The following is a 21,590-nucleotide window of genomic DNA, read 5'->3' as shown; positions in this document are numbered from 1 at the left end:
GCAGCCAACTCCGTGCGAAGAGCCGCGGCGCCCTGTGGGCTCGCTCGCTTCCGTCCCTCTTTGATGGCGGCGGTGCGAGGCCCGTGTCTGCTCGCCCAGAATTTGAAGCACTTACCGTGGAAACAGAAAGATTCAGTGTAGAATCCTTTCTCTGGCAGAAGGAAGCGGTGTGTGCTAGTACTGGCCGTTGCGCGGGACCCCGGGGTCTCTCCCCCCAAAGCGGCCTCCCACGTTCCTGCTCACCCCGGGCTCAGTCCCGCAGCTCCAGGCGTTGAGCTTGCTTTCCAGTCCCTGGGTGGACACTGAGCGATAGAAATTCCGTGCAAGCCGCGGACGTAAGTTTAGATTTCCTAGTAAATACATTTGTAAGGGAAAATTTAAATGCGCAATTAAGGTTGATAATGTAATTTTAGATTTTCTAGTAAGTATGTTCTTAACATTTAAATGTGAAATTAATTTTAGGATGTAATTTTAGACTTTTTGGTAACTCCATTCTTAAGAGAAAATTTAAACGTGGATTTGAGCTTCTTGGTGGCTCAGCCGGTTAGGATCCGGCCTTGTCACTGCTGTGGCGTGAGTTCCATCCCTAGCCCTCGGACATTCTGCGTGCTGCAGGCGCTGCCCAAAAAACAAAGTAAATGTGAAATTAATTTTAGTAATGTGTTTATGCTACTGTGTCCAAAATATTTTTTAATTGTCAAGATAGTTTATAGTGAAGTTCCCGTTGGGGCTCTGAGTGAAGAACCCAGCATGGTGTCCATGAGGATGTGGGTTCAGTCCCTGGCCTCCATGATTGGTTAAGGATCTGGCATTGCCATGAGCTGTGGTGTAGGTCACAGATGCAGCTCAGATCTGGCATTGCTGTAGGCCTGCAGCTGTATCTCAGATTTGACCCCTAGGCTGGGAACTTCCATATGCCGTGGGTGTGGCGCTAAAAAGACAAAAAAAAAAGTTTATAGTCTGTATGTGTGTGACATCTTCAAACTGACATGTGTTAAACCACATCTCAGTTTGCACTGACCACATTTCATGTGCTCAGTAGCCACGTGTGGCTGAGGGATGGTTTTGGCCAGCAGAGCTGAGACCCTCTGGGCCAGAGAGCTAATAATAGCAATGATAGCTGATGGGTATTTCAGCACTGGCTGGTAGAGGGACCATGGTCAGCACATTATGTGGAGTATAGCGTGAATAAGTGCGCAGATTCCTAGGCTGGAGTCCTGGCACCAACACTGACTAAATTCGGCCAGTTGCTAATGCCTCTGTGCCTCCATTTCTGTAAAATGAGAATAATAATGTTATGGTCCAAATGTGTCCCTCCAAAATGCACATGTTGAAACGGAACCGTAAGACGATGGTATTAGGAGATGGGGCTTTTAGGCGTGATTAGGTCGTTAAGATAGTCTTCAGAAATGGGGAGAGGGAGTTGCCATCGAGGTACAGTGGAAACAGATCCCACTAGTGGCTCTGAGGATGCGGGTTCAATCCCTGGCCTCACTCAGTGGGTTAAGGATCCAGCGTTTCCATGAGCTGTGGTGTAGACTGCGGACAAGGCTCAGATCCCACGTTGCTGTGGCTGTGGTGTAGGCCGGCAGCTGTAGCTCTGGTTCGACCCACTAGCCTGGGAACTTCCATATGTTGTGGGTGTGGCCCTAAAAAAAAGCAAAAAAAAAAGCAAAAGATAAAAAGATGGAGTTAGCACCCTTATAAAGAGCCTCCAGAGGGGTCCTTGTCCCTTTCCACCATGTGAGGACACAGTGAGAAGCTGGCAACCCAAGAGAGGGCCTTCGGCATTCCCCAGCCGTACTGGTACCTTGATCTTGAACTTACCAGTCTCTCAAATTGTGAGAAATAAACTGTGGTTGTTTGTGAGCCACCCAGTTTGTGGTTCTTTGTTATAGTAGCCTGAATGGACCAAGATAATTAAATTAGCAGGTATCCCAAAAGTGCATAGCCTAGAGCCTGCCATAGTATACCCTGTATAAGGTTTTGCTATTAGTCTTACCCTAGACCCCACAGCTTCCAAAGAAGTCAACATGACAGGGTTTGAAACCGGTCCATTGGATTTTCAATTAGAAGTTCTTGGTGAGTCTACCAAGGGCAGTTGATTTGAATGGTAATAAAAAATGCAAACCGCTCTGCTCTGAGGGTGAGTAGACAGTGACATGAAGAGCTCCATATTCCTTTAGTGTCCATGGTTCCTTTAAAACCGGATCCAGAGCACCTTATGAGCACCCGTCTCATTACACTACCCTAAATTGAACATCTGCGAGCCTTCCAAACACCCTTCGCAACACTGTGAAGTGCTGGGCTTCAGTAGCACTGGGTGGATGCCACCCTCAAAGCCAGGAGCAAAGGAGGGGTCTCGGGGCGTGTCCCCACTTAGATAACAAAACCAAGTGCGAGGGGAGGAGAGCAGGGAGGAGGAGCTGCTAAGTCCTGGCTGGCTGTGGCTCATGCCTTTTATTCACCACCCTCTAAGCAAAGGTTTACTAATCTTAGTAATGACTACCTAAAAGTCGCAAGAACCGTAGAGAGTTCCGAATATCCTTTATTCAAATTTACCAGTTGCTAACATGATGCTGCATTTACTTTATCCTTCTCTCCCTGTCTGAACATTTTGAGATGAAGCTGCATATGTCATGTCCCTCTATCCCTAAATACTTGAGTGTGCATTTTCTAATGACAATACAGTTATCACATTCAAGAAATTTTACATGATATGATACTCTAATCTACAGTTAGAAGTGGGGCCGGGGGTGGGGGAGATAAAAGATGGAGCCAGGGAGCAGATGGGTAATGAGTGGTGGTGCTCCTGATTCCGGCCCCACCAACTCTCCCAATAATGTCTTTCAGAGCAACTTTTTTTCTGGCCCAGGATCCAGTCTGCATCATGCCTTGCCTCTAGAAATAATTATTTCTTTAGTAACCTGAACATTTTGGAGTTCAGCACTAAATATCCATTGGCCCAGGTCAACAATGGATGTTGGTTTAGCCAGGAATGTGTAGTTTATTTATTTTTTTATTTTTATTTTTAATTAATTAATTTATTCATTTTGTCTTTTCAGGGCTGCACCGGTGGCATATGGAGGTTCCCAGGCTAGGGGTCTAATCGGAGCTGTAGCCGCCAGCTTACACCACAGCCACAGCAATGCAGGATCCTTAACCCACTGAGCAAGGCCGTAAGCTGCAGGGCAGCCAAAAAAGGGGAAAAAAAGGAGAGGCATACCAAAGCATTGACAGGTGTCAAAGCAAGTTCATGCTAGTATGAAAATTCCAGTTATTTTTTAAATAAATGTCCCTTATCTCTTGAGAAACCAGAAAATTATGAGCCCTCTTTTGCTTTTAGAAAAGAACATTACTAAAGAAATATTTCAGCCTTTATCTTAGATCTTTTGAGATGGTGTGCTGCATGTATTTCATGGTGGAATTTACTTCTGCGTTCCTACCAGAGCGAGTCTTCTTGGCGAATCATCAGAAGGAAAGAAGCTGAGTTCTGATGCTTCCTGCTGGCACTCCAAGTCTACACCACGGGAGCAAGTGTTACCCTTGCAGCAGGGTGCCAGGGAAGAGAAAATTAAAAATATAAAATGTCAATGCTCCGCAAGTTAAATGGTGTCAGTACAAATAGCACAATCGTGCGTCGTTTATCTGACACTGTTCTGTGCGATGTTCCACAGTAATTTTTCAGGAAGCTAAAGTTTGTGGTGTAATATGACAAAACTTAACAAGTAATTTGCATCAGGAGGGAATTAACTCTGAAAGGGCACGAGAGGGACTTGCTGTGGGGGGTGAAAATGCTCCTTCTTGATTGTGGTGTTGGCTGTGAAGCTTTGTCAGGAGTCAGGGCACAGGACACTGCTAAAGGCTAAATTTTATTGTTGGTAAATTCTGCCTCAATAAACCTGACTCTTAAGGGGGGGGCAATAATTAGGACACCTTCAGAAAGTGAAAAGACAACCTATAGAATGAGGGAAATATTTGCATATCATATATCTGATAAAAGTCTAGTTTCCACAGTATATAAAGAAGAGCTCAGAGTTCCCATTGTGGTGCAGGAAACAATCCGACTAGGAACCATGAGGGTGCGGGTTTGATCCCTGGCCTCGCTCAGTGGGTTAAGGATCCAGCATTGCTGTGAGCTGTGGTATAGGCTGCCGACGTGGCTTGGATCCTGCATTGCTGTGGCTGTGGTGCAGGCCGGCGGCTACAACTCTAATTGGACCCCTAGCCTGAGAACTGCCCTATGCTGCGGGTGTGGCCCTAAAAAGAAAAAAGAAAAAAAAAAGAACAGCTGAGTAGCAAAAGGCATATCATTTAAAAATGGGTAAAAATTGGTGGTTCCTACAAAAGTTAAATACGGAATTACAGTATGACCCAGCAATTCCACTCCTAGGTATATTCTCAAGAGATTTGAAAACAAGTATTCAAACAAAAATTTGTACATGGATGTTCATATCAGCAGTATTCAAAGTAACCAAAATGTAGAACCAGCCCAAATGCCCATTAGTGGATGATAAACAAATCGTGGCGCATGTGTACAGTGGAATGTTTTCCATTCATTCATGGAATGTTATTCAGCCCCAAAAAGGAGTGAAGCACTGATACAGGCTACAATGTAGAAGGACCTCAAAAAAATGCCAGACGCAGGAGTCCCCTTGTGCAGAGAGAGAAGGATTCAGCATGGTCACAGCAGCGGCTCAGGTTGGAAACCCGGTTGGGGATCTCCTGCGTGGCACAGTTGTGGCCGGGAAGAAGAAGAAGAAGAAGAAGAAGGGGAGGAGGTGGAGGAGGAGAAGCAGCAGCTGTACGTAGCCCAGGAACGGGAAGAAACACTTATCCCTTGATAAACAAAACAAGCCAAGGTTCATAAGGGTTTTCACAGATGAAAGCTGGACCCATAATAAGAAGAAGTTGAATAGGAATGAATGCGAAGGTCTGAATTTCTCTTAAAAAAAAAATACAATTAACAAGTAGCAGGTTGGCAAATGGTGTGAAGTACCCATTGTGTGCTGGACATTTGACAGGCTTTGTCTCCGCTCACCCTCGCAACAGTCCCGCACAGGAGCAAATCGGAGGGCTAGGAACGTGCTCCAAGTCGCGCGCTGTTGATGCGCAGCAAGGCCAGTCTAGCCTAGACCCCCCCCCACACACACATCCCCCTGTTTGCCACACATGTCTGCTCGTAGAATGATCCTTAGTCTAGGCACAGTTCACATGAAAAAGGTCGGCGGCTCCACCTGACCATACATTTATGAAGTCTAGATTGAAGCCTACATCAGTTAAAACACGGGGTCCCTAATTTCAGGGCCATAACCATCCCTCTGTACCTCAGGGATCCGTTGGCCTATCTGACCCAGGCTTGAGAAGGAACTGAGTGCCTCAGAGCTGATGAATCACTTCTACTGTCTCTCTGAAGATGCCAAGCTGGGTCCTGGATCCAGGCATCTTAACCAGCTGGAACCACCCCTGGGGAAATCTTAGAAAGGAGGCGCCCCCTGGTGGTCCTCCTGACCAGGGACCATGGCCCGTTCCAATGTCTTCTATCACCTACTGGGATGGACCAAGCAGTTCAGTTTATCTCTGTATTTTAAATTGTTTTCATCATTGAGACTTTTTTCATCTTAACCCATGTGATCATTATTCTGTATTTTAGAAAATGTTTATTATATACTTATTTACAGTGGCATGCCAAGTTCAAAAGTTGGTAGAATGCACCTGTAGAATTAAAATTTCAGCTCTTTATCATGAGTTTCTCATAAAAAAACAACAGCACCAAAGCAAGAGAATCCAGGCCCATCTCCTACTCAATATAGAACTTTTCAAGCTTTATTGAAATTGACATTGTCATTACGCCTTTGATGGGGAATGTGTATTTCACAAAGAATAGGTGAATACATTGCAAGGGAGGTTAATAATTTTTGATAAGTAACTAACGTTATCTTAGCAGCCTTGGGGGGGTCTTCAGCTCTGAATTAGAATCTTATTCATGTTATCCATTGTGTGTCCTATTTATTCTCTGCCTCATTTATTTTTATGAAAATAACTCTTAGAGTTTTTAGTTCTGATGGATGATTTTGCTTATTTGTTTTTGCGCATTGATTAGCCACAGGTTCTAAAGTAAACACATAATTTATTTTGTGTGTAGAAAAGCAAAGAGAAGCAAAAATTAATTTGCCAATCTGCTGTCATTGGTGAATTTTGAAGTCCATATAAATCATCGCAATTCTGAATGATTCTGAGAGAGAGGCTGGCACACTTTTCTGCAAAGAGCCAGAGAGGAACTATTTTAGATCTTACAGGCCAGGAGGTCTCTGCCACAATTACAAGACTCTGCTGTTGCAGCACAAAAGCTTCTGGACAGTGTGTAAATGAACATATGTGCCCATGTTCCAATAAAGTTTTATTTACAAAACCAGGTGTCAGGTCAGGTTTGGCTTGCAGGCCGTAGTTTGCTGACCATTCTGTGGTGAATCCTTGTTCTCCATTGATGCCTTCCGTCTGGGAAAACAATTCTGGAATATACATCTAAGAATGTCTAATAATAATACAGAGACCAGAGTTCTGTTCCTACTATGCTAGTATTTACTTGGTGTTTTCTTGATTATATGTTAAAGAATATTTGTAAGGAAATGTATTAAATCTTAAATTTATGATTGCACTTGAATAAGTTACAGCAGTTACATACCTTGTTATGTGGTACATAAGTCATCTTTATAGTTCAGTTACAAAAATTTACCAACTCTTTTTTTTGTTATCATTATTTGGCCAGTCTCCTAACAGACGTTAAAGTGATGAAAACGTAACTCTCTTCTACTTGTAGGAATTCTTGCTCTCCCAAGTATACAGTCTGGTTATTTTCTCAGAGTTTTAGGCAAGTACATATTTTGTGTATTTTCATTCTAATGTCTGTCTTATTCTATATAAAACCTCCTAAAGAACTGCATGAATTTTATTAGAAGGGTTATAAGCTTTCTGGCTGACATATGCTTGCATTATTTGCATTTAATTTAATTAGACTTTTGAGGGGAATGCTGTAAAATCAGATTTAGTGTTGTTATGCCATTTGAAATTTGTTCCCTATCCATTTCACGACACCAGCAATCAAGGAATCTTATTTTTGAAAGCAGTTTATGTGGCTGTATTTTGATGTTTTAAAAACTATCTAGAGGATAAAACCAAACAAAAATAAGATTTGTGTCTTTTGAGTTTTTGATTGGTTAATGGATTTTTAGCTGAATCTTCATTTATATAGAAGACTTCCATTTTGAACCATAGTTTTCCCACATAGTAAGTTGAAATATCTTTATTTTGAACTTATATACTAGTGAGTGATCCAGTTTCTCTCTGAATCTTACAGATGGAGTATTGAAGTAATCTTGTGTATCAAACAGATTCATTTTTAATTTTCTTTCTATTATAGTTGATTTGCAATGTTCTGTCAATTTTTGCTGTACAGCAAAGAGAGCCAGTCATATATATATATGTGTATATGTGTATATATATACCCATCTTTTCCTCACATTATCCTCCATCACGGCCCATCACGAGTGACTAGATACAGTTCCCTGTGCTGAACAGCAGGATCGCATTGCTTATCCACTCCAAATGCAATAGTTTGCATCTACCAACCCCAGTCTCCCCGTCCATCCCATTCCGTCCCCCTCCCCCTTGGCAACCACAGGTCTGCTCTCCATGTCTGTGAGTTTGTTTCTTTTCTGTAGATAGGTTCATTTGTGCTGTATGTTAGATTGTAGATATAAGTGATACTGTGTGGTATTTGTCTTTTTCTGACCACTTAGTATGAGAGTCTCTAGCTCTGTCCATGTTGCTATAGATGACAGATGCCTTTTTAAAAGCAGTTATGCATTTCTTTCACTCCAGGAAACTTCCTTCCTCACTACTCTTTGACCAGACAGCTGTCAGCCTTAGTCTGTCAACAGCCGCTGGGGATCCAGAAGACACAGGTTAAATCATCTTATTCCTAGCTTTTTCTTTCTTCAACAGTTAATGATATTTTGCCAGAAGAAATTTGGAAATGAAGCGAATAGGATAAAAGGGTAATTTGGGAGTTCCCATTGTGGCATAGCAATAAGGAACCCAACTAGTAACCATGAGGATGAGGGTTCAATCCCTGACCTTGCTCAATGGGTTGCGGATCTGATGTTGCCGTGAGCTGTGGTGTAGGTCACAGACACAGCTCAGAGCTGGCATTGCTGTGGCTGTGGTGCAGGCCATTGACTACAGCTCCAATTAGACTCCTAGCCTGGGAACTTCCATACGCAATACCTGCTGCCCTAAAAAGACAAAAAAAGAAAAAAAAAAGGAAAGGGTAATTTGCCCCATCTGTAAATAAACCTGACAATAGAAGGCAAGTCCAGACTTTCCCTTTATGTTCGAATTTTATTTTCAGTCTGTGTGTATAATTTACAAAGTTGGTTGTGCACCCCATAAATATCCCAGTAGAAGAAAGGGGTTCTGGAACTTACCATCTTTTCATCTCTACATGGCAGGTTTTTTGGTTCTTTGGTTTTCTAGAGTTAAATGGGGATAATTGATGTCAACCCAGTATCCCAAGGGAAATCTAATCAGAAAGCTAAAACCTAATAAGAAGCCGGCATTTGTCTGAAGTTTCCTTTATGTCCCAATATCCAGAATCAGTTTCATAACCAGCAGGTCCTCTTGGATGTTACAAAGAGACCTAGCAACGTCTGCCACAGAAGACACAATTTGATTTAAAACAAACAAACAAACTCTTGAGAGTTTGTTCACTCTACTACTTAGCTGTTAGAGCAAAGCCTTTTTTTCCACTTTCTTTCAAAATGCTTTATAAATATAGAGTGAAATGAAGTGATATATGCCCAAGAAGGAACATTAAAAACTATTTTAATGGAGCACTGAAATAAGGGTAGCTATTTCATTAAAAAAAAAAAAAAAAAAAAAAAACCCTACCGCAGACCCTGTTGGATGCACAGCAGCAAATCCGTATGTTCCAGCTGGGCTGGACGGCTTCTTCAGGCCATGGTCTCTGCCAAGCCCAGTCTGGAAACCCTGCCAGGGACTCAGCCCCGTCTTGTCTCAGGGCGGGTGTTGGGTTTGGCTGAGATGTGGCGCCACCTAGCCAGGTGAAGCAATTAACAGTACATTTCATAAACATTAAATTCAAATGATTTTAACTGAGAAATAGACTCCTGAGTGCATCACCACCCAGCCTTCCCTCATCTGCACCCCGCCTTTACCATTTTTGACACACCCCTGTATTATCTATCCCGTTATTTACTTTACATTTTCCCTTAGTGGGCTTATTTATTTTATCTAAATAGGCTTACTTTAAAAGGGAGCTTTAGGAAATTACCGGGGATGGAAAAACCAGTATCACTACCTTGGAGCAGAAAGTCCCCATATGAAATGGCCAAGTAGCTATTAGGGTACATGCCCGTCACACCTGCTCTGAACCTTTTCGACTCTGCTCATCTCCTGTCTTGCTCCAGACCATATTCCCTGAAGTTTTACTAAAATGAAAGCGTCTTGTCTTGATGAGAAACCACACTCGAGTACTTCATTCTCTGGAGTCAGGATGGTCTGAACTGCAGGGCCAGCACCCTCTCCATGGCGCTCTGCTACCCTTGGCATGGGCCCTCAAAGTTCCTGCCTTCCACCTAATATTCTCAGAAGCCTTTTTCGCTTACCCCCGTAGGGGGAACAACCCCCCCCCCCCCCCCGCCTCGCTCTCCTCTGGCCTGTCCCCTGCTCTCTGCAGCCTAACTCTCTCCTGACCTTGTCCTGGCCTAAAATGATGCTTCCCTGAATTCTCTTCCCAGCCTGGGACATCCTTCCATGCTCATGCATGCCCTCCGCCCCACAGCTTTTGCAAAGAGGAGTTGGGCTTGGAGGCCCAGGGACTTTGCCCTGTCCTTCCATTGTGACCGAAGGTGCTCCCAGGAAGGCCCCAATTCCTAAATGCCACGTGTTTGTGGGCCTTCCCTCCCATCTCACCCCAGACCTCTCTTTAGCACTTGCCTCTGTGAGTCAGGGCTTCCTGAAGCATCTTCTGCATTCATTGAATGTCTAGGATGCCCCTCCTCTGCTCTTAATCCTGCCCTCCACCTGCTCCCCTTCCCCTTGAAGTGAGAGTCCCCAGGAACCCCAGCTCTGGACCTCGTCACTTTCCTCTCCCTTCTGCCCTTGGCAGGCAGACGCCACCTCCAGTTTTCACCACGTTTGGCCTCAACCAGGTTGTTTAAACCTCTTGGATCTCAACTTTCTTATCTACAAATTGTGGATAATAATGGTCCCTAGATCAGTGAACTGTTTCAAGGAGTGAATCTCTTGGTCCATATAAAGGGCTTTGGGAGTTCCCTTTGTGGCTCAGTGGGTTAGGAACCTGATCTTATTTCTGTGAGGATGTGGGTTTGCTCCCTGGCCTCGCTCAGTGCGTTAAGGATCTGGCGTTGCCCACAAGCTGCGGTGTAGGTTGCAGAGGCTGCTTGGATCTGGTTTTGCCCTGGTTGTTGTGTAGGCCTCAGCTGTAGTTTCCATTCACCCCTAGCCCAGGAACTTCCCTATGCTGCAGGTGTGGCCCTAAAAAATTTTTTAAGTGCTCGGAATGATGCCCAGAGCTTGGTAGATGTTCAGCAGACCTGAGCTCTGCCCACCTCCCACGTGTAACGTGTCTGCAGGGCCAGCACCTGACCCTGGGAGAGACTGTGTATTTCCACATGGGCTCAGACTCCTCCCAATGCCAGCATCCAGCCCATATTTACCAAGTGCTTGCTGTGTGCTCCTGCTCTGCCAGGCACCTAGGACCCGAGGGCGGGGCCGGTGGCCTTGAGCGAGGCTGCACGGAGGGCCTCGCCCGGAGTGTGGTAGATACGCACCTCCCTGCTGAAGGAGTCACAGCCTCTCTCTGCTCGCTCTGGCTCTGCCCGTAGAGAGAAGATCAGATGTGATTGGGGTGGGGGGCAGACGTCATGGTAACAGTTAGTGACATCTGACAAGTCATCGTAGGTGCAGATAGAAACTTAGAATTGCAGTAACTTTGTACAAGTAGAAAAACAAAATTTCAAAGTGCATTGAAAGAGCTCATTCTTTCATGAAATATCTTTGTCTTTCCTTTAGTAGTGCAGTTACTAGTCACGTAATCACCTTGTTTTTTGCATTTTTTTATCGTTTTCTTAAAGCATGAAAATTTTTCACTCAGGTAGATTTCTTTTAACAGCAATCTGAAATAGCAGTAGAAAAACAGTAAATAAAATATGTATTATTTCATTCTGGTTCAGTTGGTCTATTTTGATAAGCTTTATGAATAAAAGAAAGCTCTTATTAATAAGTAAATATATTTTTATTCAATTATGTTTTATTAAATGTAGTTTGTGAGTTTATTTTCTTGACATGGTATTTCTTATATTTCTTTTGAGCGCATTCAAAAGCCATATAACTTAATTGGGTTACTCTGATTGCTTCAATATTATCTCAGCTAAGCAGTTGAAGTCTTTGCTCAGAAGCATAGTGGAGTACTTTGGAAAGCTTGAGTGTGTATTCAGCACAATACATCCAGTTCTTCTGTGTACTAGTGTAGCTCACAAGGCAGAATTTGTCCAGTAATACAATAAGATCATGCAAAAGTTTTCCATTGGGTTCTTGGGAGACACTCTGAGTCATGGGACCTAATCCTGATGTTTTTATTACATGATCTACAGTTTTTTCTTAATACGAAGTTTTACATGCTAATTACAAGATATTTGGAAATAAGATAAGAAAATAATTCAGTTAGAACCTCACCACATAATCCCCTAAATCCCCCTACCCAGAAATCACCACTGTTGACGTTTTTGGTGTGATTACATATATATATAATTTTTTAGCAAGTACAACAATACATTCCTATATCCACTATTTTTTGGCCACTTTAAAACTTTTTTCCCACAAAATACATAGTAAATATTTATTTCCCTTTTCATGAAATATTCTTCTCCATCATCATTTTTATATTGAGGAAAAAAAATCACATAATGTAGAGCTAACCATTAACCACTTACCTTTTTTTATGGCTGCACCTGCAGCATAGGGAAGTTCCTGGCCTAGGCCCCAGCCACAGCAATGTGGGATCTGAGCCACATCTACAACTTAACACCGCAGTTTGAGGCAACACCAGATCCTTAATCCACTGAGCGAGGCCAGGGATCGAACCCTCATCCTCATGGATACTAGACAAGTTCTTAACCAGCTGAGCCGCAGAAGGAACTCCAAACCACTTACCATTTTATAGAAATCGGTTCAGTTGCATTTAGTGCACTTCCAGTGTTGGGCACCCATCACCTCTGTCTAGTTTCAGAATATTTTCATCACCCCTAGGGAACCCTGGCCTCTTTGAGCATTCTCTCCCCAGTTCCCTCCTCCTCCCACCCCTGCAACCCTCAGTCTGCATTCTGTCCCTATGCATTTACCCAGGCTGGACATTTCACATAAGCAGCGTCCTGCAGTATGTGGCCTTTTGTGTCTGGCTTCTTTCACTTAGCATAGTGTTCTCAGCGTTCATCCACGTTGCAGCATGTATCACTGCTTTACTCCTCTTTATGGCTGAAGAATATTCCATTGTATGGGTAAGACCACAGCTTGTTTATCCATATTCGTCTGTTGATAGACGTTTGGATTGTTCCCACCTTTGGGCTGTTGTGAAAAGTGCTGCCACGAACGCCCACGTCCTGGGGTTTGGGTCTGTGTTTGTACTTCATTTGGGTACGTTCCTAGGCGTGGGATTATTGGGTCGTACGGCAGTTCCATGTCTAACGCGTCCAAGGACTGCGCCGCCGTTCCCCGCAGTGGACGACCCATTCTGTATTCCCGCCAGCAGGTCTGGCGGTGCCAGTTTCTCCAGTCCTTACCAAGGTATTTTCCAGCTTTTTGATTATAGCCAACCAGAGGGTATGAAGTGATACCTCGTTTGATTTGCGCATCCTCTCCAGCCTTACCGCTGATGTCTGCGTAGCCTGCCATTGTGTAGGATTATTTTCTGAGTTGTTCTGATGGTGGACCTTTAATTAATAATAATCTGTTGGAGTTCCCGTCATGGCGCAGTGGTTAGCGAATCTGACTAGGAACCATGAGGTTGCGGGGTTCGATCCCTAGCCCCGCTCAGTGGGTGAAGGATCTGGCGTTGCCGTGAGCTGTGGTGTAGTTTGCAGATGCGAATCCTGCATTGCTGTGCCTGTGGTGTAGGCCGGCGGCTACAGCTCCAATTAGACCCCCAGCCTGGGAACCTCCGTGTGCCGCAGGTGTGGCCCTAGAAAAAAGACCAAGAAATAACAATGATAATCTTCTGTTTTATAAACAGCGCCGTAGTGAACATCTTCCTCACACTATCCTCATACAGATTCAGTATTACGTCTTTAATGCATATTTCTAGAAGTGGATTTTTTGATGGCCTAGCAAGTTAAGGATCCAGGGTTATCAGTGCTGTGGCTCGGGGCACTGCTGTGACACGAGTTTGATCCCTGGCCAGGGAACTTTCACATGCTTCAGATGTGGCCCAAAAAGAAAAAAAAAAAAAAAAAAAAGTGGACTTGTTGGAGCGAAAATAAAGCTAAGTTGAGAGTTCCCGTTATGGCTCAGGGGGTTGCAAACCCGACCAGTATCCGTGAGGATTCGAGGTTCATCCTCACCCAGTGGGTGAGGATCTGGCCTTGCCGCGGGCTGTGGTGAAGGTCATCAGCTGCAGCTCCCGTTGGGCCCCGAGCCTGGGGACTTCCCTGTGCCGCAGGTGCAGCCTTAAAAAGCAAGAAAATACAAAACTGAATAAATAGATAAAGCTAAGTCTTTGGAAATGTATTGACAAATTGCCTTCAAAAACGTTGATGCAGTTTATACTTCTTGTCATATCCTACATCTTTTTTGGTAAGTTAATCATTTCTGCCAGGATATGTAACAGGGTTTTTAAAAAAATGATCACCTGCCATAAAACCTGCTGGTACGAAGCCTATATAAATCTTTGTCACTGATTTGCACGTATGGATTTTCCCTATCTTTTTTGCTAAAAAGGACATCCAGTATTGTGCTTTAAAAGTATCTGGGGAGTTCCCGTCGTGACTCAGTGGTTAATGAATCTGACTAGCATCCGTCAGGATGCAGGTTCGATCCTTGGCCTCGCTCAGTGGGTTAAGGATCCGGCATTGCCATGAGCTGTGGTGTATGTCATAGATGTGGCTCGGATCCTGCATTGCTGTGGCTCTGGCGAAGGCCAGCAGCTACAGCTCCGATTGAACCCCTAGCTTGGGAACCTCCATATGCCGGGGGTGCAGCCCTAAAAAATACAAAAAAAAATTAAAATAAAAAATAAAAGTATCTGGGAGATATGACACTTTCTTCAAGGTATGTGGAAAACCCTTTATCAAGTCAGCACCATTTTTAAACAGTCAGATATAACGATTGGGTTGTTGACGTTCAGCAAGTTGGTTTGAGCAACAGCTCACTGCTTGGTTCATCCTAAAACTAGGTATTCCATTTGTACAGTCAGATGCCGCTTCTGAAAATCCATCACGTCTGTTCCTCAGAGGCAGTGTCTGCTCTTCCCTCTGCTGTGTGGTCATCATGATGTTGGACTTGAGCTTTTCGTTAAGGCGATGGTGGTTTATGTCCTGTCACCTTTAGGCTAGTGAAGCAGCGCTTTGGTGATGACCTAATTTCCCTTCATGGGAAATAAAGTAAAGTGGTGCCAAAGAAATGCCATCTCTTGCACCTTGCAAGTTCTGCATATAATTAGGAATAGAAGAAAACGAATATTCCGTGAACAAGATGAATAGCAATTTTAATCTTTATGGCTTTATTTTGTGTTACTTCTAGGATTTTATGAATAAATTACACAGTAGGAATTCGGATATACCCACTTGGAGTAGAACTTAATAATTGGTGAATTGGTGGGTTTTTTTACAGCATGCTACTTTATCATAACAGGAGTTTTTATCTTTTTTTTTTTTTTTTTTTTTTTTTCTTTCTAGGGCTGCACCTGCAGCATATGGAGGTTCCCAGGCCCAGGGGTCGAATTGGAGCTACAGCTGCCGGCCTACACCACAGCCACAGCCACACCAGGTCTGAGCTGCCTCTGCGACCTATACCACAGGTCATGGCAATGCCAGATCCTTAACCCACTGAGCAAGGCCACGGATCGAATCCAGAACCTCCCGGTTCCTAGTCAGATTCATTTCTGCTGTGCCATGCTCAGAACTCCAGGAGTTTCTGTCTTTTCAAAGCCTGACTTCATAAAGTCGATACTCCATAAGCAACGGCAGGCCCTGTTTCTAAAGGAAAGTGTTATTGTAGCTTGAGGAGTGTGCAGAGGTATAGAGTCAGCTGGACTATCTGGGGACATTAAAATAACTAATTCATGAAGACTGGGAGAAACTGGAAGATATTGAAGGGGCAATTTTTAGCCTAGATGCATGGCACAGGCCATCATTATGGTCATAAGGAACAAATCATTTCTGCCCCAGGAAGAACAGTTCTGATTTAGAGCGAGGCAGCGATTTCTGATTCACACTCCCAATATATTAGCATGCTTTGGGAACAGACCTGCTGCCTGGTGCCACGACTGGTCTTTTTCTCAGAATTGAGATACCCCAACTAGAGCTAAAATACAAAAATATTTATTACACAGTTCATTAGTTTCAACCACTGGGACCTAATTAATAACTCTCTAGTTAATAACTAATTTTCTGATTTCTATTCTAAAACAGTTCCTTCTTTATTAGTATTGAAATAATGAACAATTTTCATTCTCTGCATTTTGATTTTATTAAATGTTTAAAGTTTCTAGTCTTTTGTGTTAATATGGAGTTTGTCCCTTAGATTGTATAATTAAGCTATTTCTACTCACTAGACCATTTAGATTTTAGGTCACTTTATTCAGAAAAGGCTCATATGTTTTTGAAAAGAATTTGTTCAGTCTGCTTTAAAAGAGTGTCATTGGGGGGTTCCCTTCATGGCTCAGAGGTTAGCGAACCCGACTAGGATCCATGAGGATACAGGTTCAATCCCTGGCCTCGCTCAGTGGGTTGAGGATCCGGCATTGCCATGAGCTGTGGTCTAGGTCGGCAGCTGTAGCTCCAATTTGACCCCTAGCCTGGGAACCTCCACATGCCACGGGTGTGGCCCTAAAAAGCAAAACATTTAAAAAAGAAAGCCATTGGAAAAAAGCAAAATTTCTTCCCTAACCTAGTGGACATTGCCTACCCCTTCCTCCTCCTCCCCCTTCCTCTCTTCTTCCCACATTCTCTCTACTCCGATAATATCCTTCGCTCTTGGTGAAATTCTCCACCTTGAGGTCCCTGCCTGTCACTTGGGAGCCAAGGCAGGATGCAGATGTGCCCTCTCCCCAGTTCCCAGCAGCCAGGTTGTGGGCATGTACCTAGGCTCAGCCAGTTGTACACTCCTGCCCATGGCTTTAGAATTTTAGGGAGTGATCCTAAGAAACAGATGCACCTAAGCAGGGTGGCAGCAGAGTTGGCCCTGAGGAGTGGTGGTGGCCAGCGTGCAGACAGATGCCAGTGGGGGAGACCCGGCCGCACGCTCCTTAACAGGGGGTCTGGGTGCTCTGGGCTCCCTGATCCTGCACACCTCGCTCACGTCGCAAGATGCCCCAGCCTTCTCTTTGGTTCTGCGAACTGTCGATGTCCTTCCAGTAAAGTCCTGTCCTCTCAAGTTAATCAGGATCTATTTCTGTCGCTGGCAGTCAGAACCCTTGACTGATACAGTGTATGTCTCAGCTAAAACTTGAGACACAAATCTGCGGTTTGTCACTGATTGACTCTATTAATAGAGAATAAATTTGAAATTCAAATTCAATAAATATTTGTTGAGGAATGATCCTGCTTAAGGCTTTATTCTGAGGAGTGAAAAAAGGCTAAAGATGGTTTTCTTTTTCAGACCCACACGGCAGAGCCCATCACGCAAAGTCCTGCGGTTTGGTTAGGAACCAAAACTGGGGGCCTGTGAGGAGGTGGAGAATCACTTCACTTGACTGACCCAGGAAGACTCCCTGAAGGAGATGAGGCCTGAGTTGGCCTCAGCCCTCTAAGTTTGTCACAAAGGATCACCACATTCTCCATTCCTTGTTGAGGACAGTGATGTGCTGAGAGCTAATGGAGAGTGGTTTAAAAAAAAAAAAAAAATTCTGAAGAGGTAGGTCTTTTTTGAACTGAAATATAGTTGATTTGCAATGTTGTGTTAGTTTCAGGTATACAGCAAAGTGATGCACACGCACCCCATCTGCATATTCCTTTTCAGATTCTTTTCCGTTACCGAGTATTGTAAGATACTGAGCATAGCTCCCCATGCTGTGCAGCAGGTCCCTTGTAACTACAGTAGGTGCATCTGCTCATCCCAGACTCCTCGTTTGTTCGTCCCCACCCTTTCCCCCTTGGTAACCACAAGTTTGTTTTTTAGGTCTATTTCTGTTTTATAAATAAGCTCATTTGTATTTTTTTTTTTTTTTAGATTCCACATATAAGTAATATCATGTGATATTTGTCTGTCTTTGTATGACTTACTTCACTTGATGTGATAATCTCTAGGTCTGTCCATGTGACTGCAGATTGCGTTATTTCACTCTTTTTCATGGCTAATATTCTGTTGTGTGTGTATATATATATATCACCACATCTTTTTATCCATTCATCTGTTGATGTCATGTAGGTTGTTTCCATGTCTTGGCTGTTGTGAATAGTGCTGCTATGAACATAGGGGTGCATTATCTTTCCAAATTAGAGGTTTCTTCTTTTGGGGGGGTTGCTGGATCACATGGCAGCTCTATTTTCAGTTTCTTGAGGAACTTTCATGCTGTTCTCCATAGTGGCTGCACCAGCCTATGTTCCCACCAACACTGGAGGAGGGCTCGCTTTTCTCCACGTCCTCACCAGCATTTGTTATGTGTAGGCGTTTTGATGATGGCCTTTCTGACGGGTGTGAGGTGGTACCTTGTTGTGGTTTTGATTTGCATTTCTCCAATAATTAGCCATTAAGAAAATGGTTTCTTGAAATGGCAGAATAGTACATCAGGGAACTCTTGAGCTGAAACCCTGATCTCACTGGGAAGTCACTGGAAACGGGGCAGGATCAGCCACACGGTGGACACCACAGTCCTGCATCCCTGCTTCGTCAGGAAAGCGCCTCCTCCTGGTCCCTGCCTTCTCTGAGCTGAGGGCAGAAGTGCCCAGTGAGACGGGCTGTCCAGTGACATCCGGTGAAGACACCCTCTCTGTTGAGAGATGAACGGAGCGATGAGCACGTCAGTGGTTCCACTAAAAAAATATTTAGTTGGTTGAAATGCAGCTCTTTCTCACAGTGGGCTAAAGGCTGAGTGGATCGTTCTTGTGCCATTAACTCCTGTTTCCTGGCAACACTGACATTGTTTCCAGAGTTCCCCTCCCAAAAATCGAAGTACTCATCGTCATGCTTTGTCGGCTCCAAAAAAAAATTAAAGACATAAATGAAAGCATCAGAAAAATAGAACAGAAAAAGTTTGAGTTTCATTATGGCTACTCTCTACCCTCATCTCATTTCAGCTGACCATTCTACATTTGAACAAGGTAAAAAGCCATTTCTCAACTCTGATTTCCTATAGCAAAGGGTAGAAATATTTTGGAATAATTTGCAAATTGTTCCCGTATGTTATATGGACCAAGAGGAGGCATTTGAATAGTCTGTACTTTAAAATATTAGATATGCTGCATTTAAAATTCATTTACTTGGAAAATCTTAGACTTCTTTTGCAAAGATAAAAAAGTAAAATTTAAATGTTTTCTTTAAAGAAACGTCCTTCTGTCTGAGAACATGAGTCTGCAAATCTGGACACAGGCGACGTGGAAGTTCAAGGATAGGCCAAGAGCAAGCGGGTGCCTCGGACTCACAGAGACCTAGGTCCCAACCCAGGGGTCTTCTCTTGCTAGTGTGTGACCTTCCCACTCTGCAGATGGAAAAGTCAAGGCTCAGAAGGTTAAGGGACCCACTAGCTGGCCAGTAATGAGCCCAGCAGAAACCAAAGCAGCCTGCACGCAGACCTGTGGGCTCAGCCATTCTTATCCCCACGACAGCACTGGAGCTCACATTCTCTTGGGCTTGCTGTTGGGCTTCCAAGGTAAAGAGACGAATCAAGACTGCATGTCGCCCCTGTGACAGTCTACGTTATGCAACTGGAAAAAATTAGCCACATAGCAGAAGAAGGTACGCTCCCTCTGGTTCTTTGTCCTCTAGCTCTCCCTCCGGTTCCCTCTCTTCCCCTTCCACTGTGTCCTCTAGCTCACCCTCGCTTGCTAAGGGCACAAGCCAGACCCCGGCATTTAGCTGTGATGTCTCTTCACGCCCAGGGCAGCTGCGTATCAGTATCCAGGCTGTGCACTGTCCCAGATCTAAAGGGGTGCCATTCACATCACAGATTAACTTATATGAGGACACACAGGTGGCACAGAGATTGTGGGCATCCAGAACACGTCTTGGTACAGCCAGAGAGTGGGCACCCTGGGTAAGCCCATACTTGCATGCACGAAGGGGCTCGTGCCTGCATGTGTTCTCTGAAACACGGCCTCAGGGCTGCTCTCAGCCCTTCTGCATCATGTCCCCACTCCCTCACCGGACGGGAACCCGACTTGGCTCCCTCCTGAGAGTGAGGGTGATGGGGGGACAGGGTGAGAAGAAATGGAATGCTGCCCTCCTTCCCCTCCCTTCCGGCGTCCCCACACACCCCTCTCCCCACGACGCTGCCTCTTGCTGGGCAGGAGCTGCATCCCCCTCATCCTCAGAGCGGAGGTTAAGTGTCCCCGCTACCTCAGAACGGAGGTCGAGTGTCCCCGCTAAGGCGGGCAGACCCATCTTCCTCAGCGGCCACCTGCCTCTCCCTCTGTTTCCACAGGCATCCTCGGTGTTTTGATCATGCTCGGCTCTCATGCTCTCCCACACTTTGTAATGAAGAAGGTGTTTGCTTGTTAAGAATGATCTTTCTCCCCCACCAGAGCGTAAACTCTGTCAGGTCAGGAGCCATCTCATGTCTGCTCTGTTATCTAGTGGGTACATAACAGGTACCAGGTAAATACTGATTGAATGAGTAGATGATTAGAACACTAGAAAAATCTAAAAGAATCAACTCTTAAAAGATTCTCACTATTTCCTCAGAACTTTAAAATTCTTCCATAGAAATTTCCTTTGAGAGAAAAAAACTAGTGGGTGCCCCTTTCACATGGAAAAGGTGTTTGTAATGACAGTGAAGCCGAATGGTGTGAATATAGGCCTTGAATAAAAGCTAACCTGCTAACCTTCCTCGAATAAATCCATTAGTCTCTCTCCTCTTTTATAAACAAAGACAATGCAAGGAGCACCGGTCTGTTTCTTCTGTTCTCCCCTTTGAAGTTTGGCTTCTGAAGTAAAATCTCCGTCTTCCATGTTGGAACAGGAAACTGAAATGGAAGAGATCTGACCTTTCGTGGAGGCTGTAACTTAGTCACTTGAAGTCAGCAGAAGGTTGTGCACTGGTGAGTGTGAATCAGTCTTAATTACTTAGGGCTCCCTTTTTCTGTGCTGACACCCTGTCACTGGAAAGACACCAGAGTGAAAAGCCCATTGTATGATCTCTTCAGGCTCTGTCCCTGCAAAGGGAGATGAAACAAACAAAGCCACCCAAGTTCCTTCCTTCCCAGACACTGACATTTCTCACACCGTGTTTTTAAGAAATACAGTCTTCTTAAATTATCCAAAATGTCCTGAATGTTCTTGGAGAATAAATGAGGCCATTTTCAAAATTATAGGTGAATAAAGAGCCTTCCTTTCTCATTAGAGCTTGACAATAGAGACTGCGTTTAAGAAGACATTTAAATGTATCCCATTGCATTCTGTTCAAGTTCTGAAAGTGGTTCCTATGGAACTTCCAGATGGAGTTAGATAATTAAGTGCATTATCTTGGGGTGGTATTGCTTGTTTAAATGATTGATAGCCTGGTCATTCATGATTTGTTATGGTCAGGATAACTCTCTGCAACCCATACTTTGGGTCAACATTTTGTTATTAAAGAAACTCTTTTTGAAACTCCAGTGTCAGTGTTATTATGAGTCAGCCAAGTTGGATACTTTATTTCCACAAGTGCTATGAGTCATTTGAAATTATGTATCATTCATAAGCAGAAAACTTTTCAAATTCTGTTGTATCCCACCTACTTGTGACATTTTGATTCTTTATTGAGTGGGAAAAAAACAGTATACATTGTAATTTGGTGTCTATTCTTCAGGTAATTGACTTAATAAGTTGAAATGAAATCGTGTGCCACCCAGTTTGCATAAGAGATGTGGCATTAAGCACTAACTTTCTGAGAGTGGCATCAAAGTTCAGCATGGTAACTCTGAAAGTTGTTTTTCCCCCTTGTAAGAGCTGGGAGGAGAGCAGGCAAGTTTTTCTAGCTCAGAAGAGCTCCTGAGCTCATCAGAATAAAGGACATTTAATGCATTTCTACTGAATTTTAGGCATCAAAGTCCATATCTGGAGGCCTCACGCTAGATAAGATGCACACGGGGTGGGGTCCTGCTGCGCATTGAGCGGTGAAATGGGCATTTTCTGTGACC

General features: G+C 44.0%; 1 long non-coding RNA gene across 1 annotated transcript; it reads left to right on the top strand.

Annotated features, from left to right (window-relative positions):
- LOC102161087 lies at positions 15-19,196 on the top strand. Its single transcript, XR_002340033.1, has 3 exons — positions 15-335; positions 16,915-17,169; positions 18,798-19,196. It is a non-coding gene; the product is annotated as an uncharacterized LOC102161087 (long non-coding RNA).

This window comes from Sus scrofa, chromosome 17 (genome assembly GCF_000003025.6).
Source record: "Sus scrofa isolate TJ Tabasco breed Duroc chromosome 17, Sscrofa11.1, whole genome shotgun sequence".
Lineage (NCBI taxonomy): Eukaryota > Metazoa > Chordata > Mammalia > Artiodactyla > Suidae > Sus > Sus scrofa.
This window is presented reverse-complemented; position numbering and strand designations above follow the sequence as displayed.